Genomic DNA, 10,740 nt, shown 5'->3' with positions numbered 1-10,740 from the left:
TGCTGGTTCAGCAGGCTCTCATGCCTCAGACAGATTGCCAGGCTCCTCTGCCTCTGCTGGTTCATCAGGCTCTCATGCCTCAGACAGATTGCCAGGCTCCTCTGCCTCTGCTGGTTCATCAGGCTCTCATGCCTCAGACAGATTGCCAGGCTCCTCTGCCTCTGCTGGTTCATCAGGCTCTTATGTCTCAGCCGGATCGCCAGTCTCCCCTACCTCAGCCGGTTCCCGCGCCTCAGCCGGCGTGACAGGTTCCCGTGCTTCAACAGGGGTGACATTTCTGCTCCTGATCCCCGGGTTCGTCCCCTTTGTCGGCGTCCTGCGGCTGGAGCCGCGCGTCAGGCAGGGGGTACTGTCACGTATACTCCCTCTCCGGCCTCTAGGTCATGTGGCTGCTGATTATCACGCACACAAGTCACCATCGTCAAGTGCACCAGTGTCTCATGACACTCACCTGGAGTCCATAATCTCCTTGATTAACTTCCCTATATCTGTCACTCCCATTGGTTCTTTCCTCAGGTGTTATTGACTCTGTTCCATGTCGGTGCGTTGTTTGTGTTTCGTGTTCATTGTTTTGTTTATTTATTAAAACACTCACTCCCTGTACTTGCTTCCTGACTCTCAGCGCACTCGTTGCATCAGGTATATTTTCTGACGTCGCTATGCGCAGGATTGGTGAGAGTTGAGAGTCAGTAAGAGATGACCTGTGCCTTCACTTGTTATATTTCATCAATAAAAATGTCTGTTCACATATGTTGTGTATTGGACTACAATTAATGTTATATTATCAAATCAATTCTCTAGGTGTAATTATTACACGACTAATCTAATCATGTAAACATTAATTAACTAGAAAGTCGGGGCACCACAGGAAAATGTTGTTTAAGGAGTTACTATTTGAACTCTCTTCAGATATTTTCATATCTTATCGATTACGGTCACTTATTAATGTATTATTACCTTATCAGTCATATTCTGAATGTCGCAAACTCTTGTATATCTGCACGAACCCTAGCATAAATGATGAATCGGCGGTATACCAATTGGCTTAATTTTTTATTCACTAACTAAATAATCACACAGAAATGGATAAAAATGGATAAACACCCACACAGGAAATGTTACACATTGAGTACTACATAATGCAATGAAAAGTCCCTAGTGGACTAAACCAATATGATGGCTTGTTACACCAAATGAAAAGGGGGGGGGACAGGTAAGAAAGAGCGTGAGAAAAGACAAAGGACTCCACTATTGTACACACAGCTGATGACTACGCTCGTGGAAATGCTAATACTTTGCACATGAACAGCCGCTCATTCGAAAATAATTACAATTTACATATTTATGATTGTATGCCTTTGTCTCTGTTGAAATCGCTGGTCCATCAGCTGGAGAGTCAGTCGACAGAAAGTCTCTGGTCATGTTCCCCAGAATTCACAATGTCTTTCATGGATGTAGCTTGTCCTCTGTTATACTGGATACGTCAGACATTCCAATGGTCATTTGATAGGGAAATGTTCTCCAGAAAGGATCTTTCAGAGTACATTCAGTCGTTCGATAGGGAAGTGTTCTCCTCTCGTCTTTGGTCGAGTTTACTAGACTATTTTACATATACAGCTGAATACTGTGAATGTGAAGTCTCGTTGTTTTCTTAACCATCTCCATGCTCTCTGGACTATAGAGTAGTAGCCATTTCAGTGCGGGGACTCCCGTCCCTGTGTTTTCTTGTACATTTGTACATTTTGTCACATGTGCTATTTAAGCACTCAGGGGAAAACATGGCATTCCCCCCTTTTTTCGTAATCTCTATGCTCCTGTGGGCGTAGCCACTGACTTTGTTAAGACGTCATATGAAAAACAATTATCTCATTCAGAAGGCTAACATCACATTGCATCTTCTCACAAATAGTTTCATATTTATTCATATCCGTTCCCTCACATTTGGATGCGACCTGACAACTGGGAAATATATATACATTCAGAGATACAGTTATGTTGTCATACTGTCCTTCATGAGATCCCCAAACACATCTGATCTGACATAATGTTCTTCGAGCACCCACGGACCACTCCAATCGTTTCGATTTACAGAAATATTGTTTAATTCCACACTTTAGGATGATAAAGTTTTGACAGGAAGAATATCTTTGTTCTACAGAGTACATCCTCCTCTCAATACTGCATGTCCAGTGAAGAGAGTTTCTGAAAGGAATTCATGACCGTCATAAAATGGCCAACTTCACCCCTCTTCCCCTCTGCAGGAGAGAGAGATTACGCTGTAGAGAGGACCCACTGTCACCTGATACTTCAGATCTGAACAGGAGAGCCATGACATACATAGGTTGACCCAAACAGTACAAACATCTTCTGAGCATGACTCCTAATCTTTGGAAAGTGTTGTTCATCGAGAGATGCATAGAATCTCGTCAGTAACAACATTGTTTTGAATAGATCTCCAATCACTGCGTCAGACTGAAGATCGATAAGCTCAAGTCAAAATGAGAATTTATTGTCAACTAGCCTACCTAGTTAAATTAAGGTGAAATAAATAAATAAAATAAAAAAAGTTGCAGGTCAGTGGGAGCATTATCCACATTGAAGGTGAAAGGAGAGGAAACCAACAGCATGTCATTTTCCAACACTTTGAAATCATCAAAACGACGAGAAAACTCACCGTTCAAATACGTGCCTTCAAAATAACAACAAGCAATCATTACACAAAGGCGAGTATTCATTGGGCTATTAATTTGAATAACAAATACGTTTTTCAAAACTTTCACATCGCAAATTCTTTATGTGATCTGAGCAGGATTCCGCGGGCCGTATTGAATCAGGTTGTGGGCCGCAGACTGGGACGGCTCTGGGACGGCTCTGGGACGGCTCTGGGACGGCTCTGGGACGGCTCTTGCCCAGGCCTGTACTACAGCATGGTCAAGCAAGTTAATGTTTCTGACATTTTCAGTCTACTAATTAACTATTCATTGAGAACCATGCAGAGTTCCTGCAAGCCCCCCAAAAAACAGGAGATATTCCAGCACCATTTCAACTTTAGTATTATGTCACCACTCCCACCGAAGGTGGCTCCTCTGCCTGTTCGGGCGGCGCTCGGTGCTCGGTGGTCGTCGTCGCCGGTCTACTAGCCGCCACCGATCCCCTTTTCCTTTTCTGGTTGTTTGGTCTTATTGGTTGCACCTGTCTCTTATTTTGATTTTTGATTCAGTCTATTTAAGCCTGTTTGGCCCGCCTGATTTGTGTGGGCTTGTTTTCTGTCAGTCAGGTTGTGCATGTTGTGTTCCTGTCCGTTTGTGCCCTGTGTTGGGTTGGACAATTTTGTGACTAATTTCGCCTGTTTTTTTGGCCGTTCGCTTTGGAAATCAAATAAAGTCAGTTTTCCCCAGTATCCTCTGCTCTGCATTTGACTCCACACCCACCACTCCAGGCATTGTGATATATTTAAACCTCAACAAGTCACTAATAGTCTAAGACAGTGACAACAAAGATACCAAAAACGATTTAGTCCAATCAACGTAAGCTAAATATGATATGATATGGCTGACAACTGGTACTGATTTCTCTCTGTGTGTGTGTGTGTGTGTGTGTGTGTGTGTGTGTGTGTGTGTGTGTGTGTGTGTGTGTGTGTGTGTGTGTGTGTGTGTGTGTGTGTGTGTGTGTGTGTGTGTGTGTGTGTGTGTGTGTGTGTGTGTGTGCGTGCGTGCGTGCGTGCGTGCGTGCGTGCGTGCGTGCGTGCGTGCGTGCGTGCGTGCGTGCGTGCGCAGAAGTCACTGTTATTATCATTGGCCAGTACGGAGAATGAAGTAAAACCACTAAAACCACACGTCCAAATCCCTATCTCAATCCATGGCTATTTAAGAAAGGAACACTTTTAGCCACCGGAGGACAATGACACAACGAGATGCAACAGTTAAAGTTTTTGCTGTAACTGATGTTTGGCTTGTGATTGGTGTGAAGCCTAATCCAAACTGGCTTCCCTGTCACGTTCTGACCATAGTTCTTTTGTGTTTTCTTTGTTTTAGTGTTGGTCAGGATGTGAGCTGAGTTGGCATTCTATGTTTTGTGTTTCTATGTTGGTTTTGTTGTTTGGCCTGATATGGTTCTCAATCAGATTGGGAACCATATTTAGGTAGCCTGTTTTGTGTTGGGTTTTGTGGGTGGTTATCTTCTGTCTTTGTGTCTATGCACCAGATAGGACTGTTTCGGTTTTTTCACGTGTTGTTTTGTATTTTGAAGTGTTCACATTTATTGTCCTTATTAAACACGTTGAACACTAACATGTACATTTACATTTAAGTCATTTAGCAGACGCTCTTATCCAGAGCGACTTCACCTTCTGACAACCAGTGGAACAGCCACTTTACAATAGTGCATCTAAATCATTTAAGGGGGGGGGGGGTGAGAAGGATTACTTATCCTATCCTAGGTATTCCTTGAAGAGGTGGGGTTTCAGGTGTCTCCGGAAGGTGGTGATTGACTCCGCTGTCCTGGCGTCGTGAGGGAGTTTGTTCCACCATTGGGGGGCCAGAGCAGCGAACAGTTTTGACTGGGCTGAGCGGGAACTGTACTTCCTCAGTGGTAGGGAGGCGAGCAGGCCAGAGGTGGATGAACGCAGTGCCCTTGTTTGGGTGTAGGGCCTGATCAGAGCCTGGAGGTACTGCGGTGCCGTTCCCCTCACAGCTCCGTAGGCAAGCACCATGGTCTTGTAGCGGATGCGAGCTTCAACTGGAAGCCAGTGGAGAGAGCGGAGGAGCGAGGTGACGTGAGAGAACTTGGGAAGGTTGAACACCAGACGGGCTGCGGCGTTCTGGATGAGTTGTAGGGGTTTAATGGCACAGGCAGGGAGCCCAGCCAACAGCGAGTTGCAGTAATCCAGACGGGAGATGACAAGTGCCTGGATTAGGACCTGCGCCGCTTCCTGTGTGAGGCAGGGTCGTACTCTGCGGATGTTGTAGAGCATGAACCTACAGGAACGGGCCACCGCCATGATGTTGGTTGAGAACGACAGGGTGTTGTCCAGGATCACGCCAAGGTTCTTAGCGCTCTGGGAGGAGGACACAATGGAGTTGTCAACCGTGATGGCGAGATCATGGAACCGGCAGTCTTTCCCCGGGAGGAAGAGCAGCTCCGTCTTGCCGAGGTTCAGCTTGGTCCTCCTCTCCTTCAACGGAAGAAAACCGTTACATTCCCTTGACACTTTCTTTTGTTGCACCAGGACCATTCACAGTTGAGCTCATTAGTTTAGCTCACTGCTAATTGGCTATTATAAAAAAAAATATCAAGGGAAGCCAAATGCTCGCTGGCTTCCCTTGCATTCAATGTTACAGCAGCAACAGTGTTATACTCTTTTTGGCCAGACAGCATCAGATAGATGGCCTACACATACTAAGACAGAGGGGCACTGTTTCGCTCGCTCGGACGATTTCTCTGGTGAGCTACTGTACATTCAGCCTCTTGCGAATTGAAGGGAATAAATTAAACACAGAGAGGCGTAAGATAAATTATTGTATTTTTTTCTTGGTCCATTTTTTGGGCCTGGCTGCCTTTTGGCATCCATGAATATACATCACTGCTTTCTCCATATCTTTTTCCTTCATCAGTCTCTCTCTCTTTCTCCTGTGTCTGGTGAATACTGAGCTAAGTGAGGGTTCCATTGGAATGTAAAGTGATATTCGTTTCCATCTCCACTTTGATCAATGTCTCAGAAACCTCACTGATGCTGCTTCTATTGACCCAGGGAAAGACAGCCCCCTCAACAACAATCCATATACTGTATGACCATGCACCCATCATCTAGAAAAGCTCTCTGAGCATATAACGAATCACATCAGCATTTAAAACAGCTTTTTTCCCCATGACAGATTATAACATGATGTATGGGCTCATTCGGAGGTAGGCAGGATACATTGGCCTGTCAACCAGCTAACATAAGTCCTGTCACATTACAAGACATAACTGCATGTGAGGGCAATACTGAGGTGCTTATCATAAAATAACATGCATTTGTAGTGGCAGGTGTTTAGTCATGTTATGTTTGTAATAGCATCATATACAGGCACCCGCTGAAATGTGGAACTGTGACTGATGATCATTGCCGTAGCAGTCCTTGAGAGTCATAGAGATTGAAAGAGTTTGGAGAGAGAGGTTCATAAAGTGAATGAGAAATACTAAGGGGATAAAGCAAGGGATGAGGCAAAGGAGAAATAGATTGGGATAAAATAACAGAAAGAGAGATGGTGTCTCTGAAAGGGAAGAGGTGCTTTTGAACCTATCGCAATGGGAAGAGGATCAGACAATGAGAGCATCCCAAACCATGGCCTGCCTCACTGCAGCTCCTATCCCCAACTTATAGTCCAATATTATATATTACACTATAGTGTATAACAGCTGATAAGTCCCAATTTAAACCAGTCTTAACCCTGCCAGCTCCCTGCTCTAAGCTCTTAGCTCTCTTATACAGATAGACTGGATTCATTAATTCTATCAGTGTGCCTTTGTCCTTACAGTACACTTAAGGCCCCTTAACTCACACCCTACACAGGGTCCCTGTCCCTACCAACTCTCCTGTAATGGCTTCTTACCTCATTGGGGTAACATAACATTCCAAAGATCCATAACTCCTTCCTTACTTAGATAATCTTAGGGCACCAAACACTTCCCATAGAGCCCCTATCTTCACTCCTTAGAGCCCCTAACTGCCCTGATGTGGCCAGTTACATCCTTCTTAGTGTGTTCTTACCCTCCATTTGTAGGACATCCAACACTCCATAGGCACCTTTCATCTTGTAACCAGAAGCACTTTGTCCTTTCCTGAAGGCTATTATTCCCCTCTTTATGGCCACTTGCTTCCTCCATGCATAGGGCCCCTAACACCCTATTACCTCTTCCTTTGAGTCTTAACCTCATCCTCTCCAGCAGGCCTGAGCCTGTTCCTCTGGGCAGCACTCCAGCAGAGAGGAACATTTCAGGCACTGCCAGAGAGGGATAGAGATGTTTGTGTGTGAGAGTGTGTTTGGGCAGCAGAGTAGCATCCCTGTCCTCTCCAGCCCAAAACAGCCTCCTCCTGCTGCCAGTGCCAGTCCTGATGGAATCTCTCTTTCTCTCTCTGGGCCCAAAACAGCCATCTGCCTCCAGACAGACCAGACCAACCGCTTCAGAGGATTACTGATGCCTGAGTGCATGTGTGCCTTTTTGTGTGTGTGCCTGCCTGCCTGCCTGCGTGTGTGTGTGTGTGTGTGTGTGTGTGTGTGTGTGTGTGTGTGTGTGTGTGTGTGTGTGTGTGTGTGTGTGTGTGTGTGTGTGTGTGTGTGTGTGTGTGTGTGTGTGTGTGTGTGTGTGTGTGTGTGTGTGTGTGCATATGTGTGAGTATCTGTGCACTGAAAGACATACTTTATAGAAGGACTCAATGTCTTAAACCTTGTACTGTGATTCAGTACAAGGTTAGAACCACGGCATAAACATAATTTTGAACTTGTAAAGTGAAACCCTGAACCCCCTTCTGCTTCTCCTGATTCCATTCTCATATCTATTCTCAAAGGCATTCCCAAGACCTTTTCTACTCATTGTTCTTGGATGTATTTAAGAGAAGCGGTAAGGAAATGGTCCATTAAGGGGTACAATAGTGTCTGTCTGGGTATGCATTGGGTGGTGCCACTGCTGTTATAATATCTCACAGATATGAATATACTGTAACCTATTACCGGATTTCTATGGGAAGGAGACATTGGCAGCTGTAAAACAAGGCTGGATGGTATTCTGTTGTTTATACACTGTGTACAAAACATGATCGTTCTATGACAGACTGACCAGGTGAATCTAAATGAAAGCTATATTCACTTATTGATGTCACTTGTTAAATCCACTTCAATCAGTGTAGATGAAGGGGAGGAGACAAGTTAAAGAAGGATTGTTAAGCCTTGAGACAATTGAGACATGGATTGTGTACGTGTGCCATTCATAGGATGAATGGGCAAGACAAAAGATTGAAGTGCCTTTGACCAGGGTAGGGTAGTAGGTGCCAGGCGCACTGGTTTAAGTTTGTTAAGAACTGCAATGCTGCTGGGTTTTTCACTGTTTCCTGTGTGTGTCAAGAATGGTCCACCAACTGTGTGAAGCATTGGAGTCAACATGGGCCAGCATCCCTGTGGAATGCTTTCGACACCTTGTAGAGTCAATGCCCCGACAAATGTAGGCTTTTCTGAGGGCAAAAGGGGATGCAACTCAATATTAAGAAGGTGTTCCTAATGTTTTGAAAACCCAGTGTATGCCTCTGTTGAATGTACAGCATTTGAAGTAATACCACGGTTATAGTTTATCCTTTGTAGCTCAGTTGGTAGAGCATGGTATTGTAATGCCAGGGTAGCTGGTTTGATTACCGTGAACCCCCATACGTAAAATGTCTGCACGCATGACACACATTAGTTATTTTGTAGTACTTTCAAAGTCAAACAGAAGACACCCGAGCCCAGGTGTGTCCCATTTCGCTGACGAGCCACTCAGCTCCGCCTACCGATATCCTGTTAAAGAAAACAAGAGCAGAGAGGAATAATTTGGAAGACAGAGTGGGAGGGTCATCACACTAGCTGGTAAAATTATTTACAGTTGCTGATGTTGCACGCTTGCTAACAAGTTACAAATGCGAGGTGTGGCGCATAATAAGTTAGCATGCACCAGGCTAACCAGTTAGCCAACTAACATTTGTTGGTAAACCTAGGTTTAGGTGGCTGGTTGTAGCTTGCTGTTTAGTAGCTCGCCATATCATATCATAATCCAGGTAGAATCAGGAATTCCCCAGGGCAGCTGTCTAGGGCCATTACTTTTTCAGTCTTTACTAATAACATGCTATTGGCTTTGAGTAAAGCCAGAGTTTCTATGTATGCGGATGACTCAGCTCGATACATGTCAGCTACTACAGCGACTGAAATGACTGCAACGTTAGTTTCAGAGTGGGTGGCAAGGAATAAGTTAGTCCTAAATATTTCTAGAAATAAAAGCATTGTATTTGGGACAAATCATGCACTAAACCCTAAACCTCAGTTGAGGTGACTAAACTGCTTGGAGTAACCCTGCATTGTAAACTGTCATTGTTAAAACATGTTAATACAACAGTAGCTAAGATGGGGAGAAGTCTGTCTATAATAAAGCACTGCTCTACCTTCTTAACAGCACTATCACTGACTAATGTTCAGTCCTCTTGTCAGGTGCCACAAAAAAAGGACTGCAATTGGCTCAGAACAGGGCAGCACGGCTGTCCCTTGGATGTACACAGAGAGCTAACATCAATAATATGCATGTCAATCTCTCCTGGTTCAAAGTGGAAGAGAGATTGGCTTCATCACTACCTGTTTTTATGAGAGGTATTGGCATATTGAATGCACCGAGTTGTCTGTTTGAACTTCTGGTGCACAGCCCGAACACCCATGCATACCCCACAAGACATGTCACAAGAGGTATCTTCACAGTCCCCAAGTCCAGAACAGACTTTGGGAGGCGCACAGTACTACATTGAGCCATGACTACATGGAACTCTATTCCACATCAAGTAACTGACGCAAGCAGTAAAATTAGATTTAAAAAACAGATAAAAATACACCCTATGGAACAGAGGTGACTGTGAAGGAACACAAACATAGCCACAGACACATGCATACACACACACACACACGATAACATGCACACTATACACACACATACACATGGATTTTGTACTGTAGATATGTGGTAGTGGTGGAGTAGGGGCCTGAGGGCCCACAGTGTGTTGTGGAATCTGTGAATGTATTGTTATGTTTTTAAAATTGTATGAACTGCCTTCATTTTGCTGGACCCCAGGAAGAGTAGCTGCTGCCTTGGCAACAGCTAATGGGGATCCATAATAAATACAAATACAAATATCTATGACTAAAAGGAGAAGAGGTTTTACAATCAAGATTTCCGATTGTATAACCTCTTCTATTTTTAGTCTTAGATATGGCTACCAGTAGTTGTTTAGCTAGCTAACTTAGCTTAGCCAATAGGAACATCACTGAAAGACGTTTAATTGCTCTATCGAACATGGACAACCATATCTACACTCACAAAAATGTATTATGTGATTAGTATAACATAGTGCCTTGGCGAAATGCCACAAAGCAGGACTATATGTATTTTTAGATATTGCTCCCCTCCATTAATACACTGGAAGCCGTCATAAGGTGCACGAAACCCTGACCTGCCTTCCTCCTTGGGTAATCATGTGTGAAACATATCTCACTGTACTAGAAATGCCTTATACATGATAAAAACAAGCCCAGATTCCCCCAGGGTGAAATTCCCCTTTTAAAAGAACATGGTCGCTCTCTACCATCACTCATTCATATATCTTTATGTACATATTCTTTATCCCCTTACACTTGTGTCTATAAGGTAGTAGTTTTGGAATTGTTAGCTAGATTACTTGTTGGTATTACTGCATTGTCGGAACTAGAAGCACAAGCATTTCGCTACACTCGCATCAACATCTGCCAACCATGTGTGTGTGACAAATAAAATTTTATTTTATTTGATTTGATTTTGGTCCTCTTCTGTCCATCTGCTTGGTTTACTACAGAACAAAAAGTTTTCACACAAGAATGCATGCTACTCCCACATGTATACACACACACACACACACACACACACACACACACACACACACACACACACACACACACACACACACACACACACACACACACACACACACACACACAC

The sequence above is a fragment of the Oncorhynchus masou genome, unplaced genomic scaffold, assembly GCF_036934945.1.
Source record: "Oncorhynchus masou masou isolate Uvic2021 unplaced genomic scaffold, UVic_Omas_1.1 unplaced_scaffold_33___fragment_6___debris, whole genome shotgun sequence".
In the NCBI taxonomy this organism is placed as follows: domain Eukaryota; kingdom Metazoa; phylum Chordata; class Actinopteri; order Salmoniformes; family Salmonidae; genus Oncorhynchus; species Oncorhynchus masou.
Note: the sequence above shows the minus strand (reverse complement) of the source record.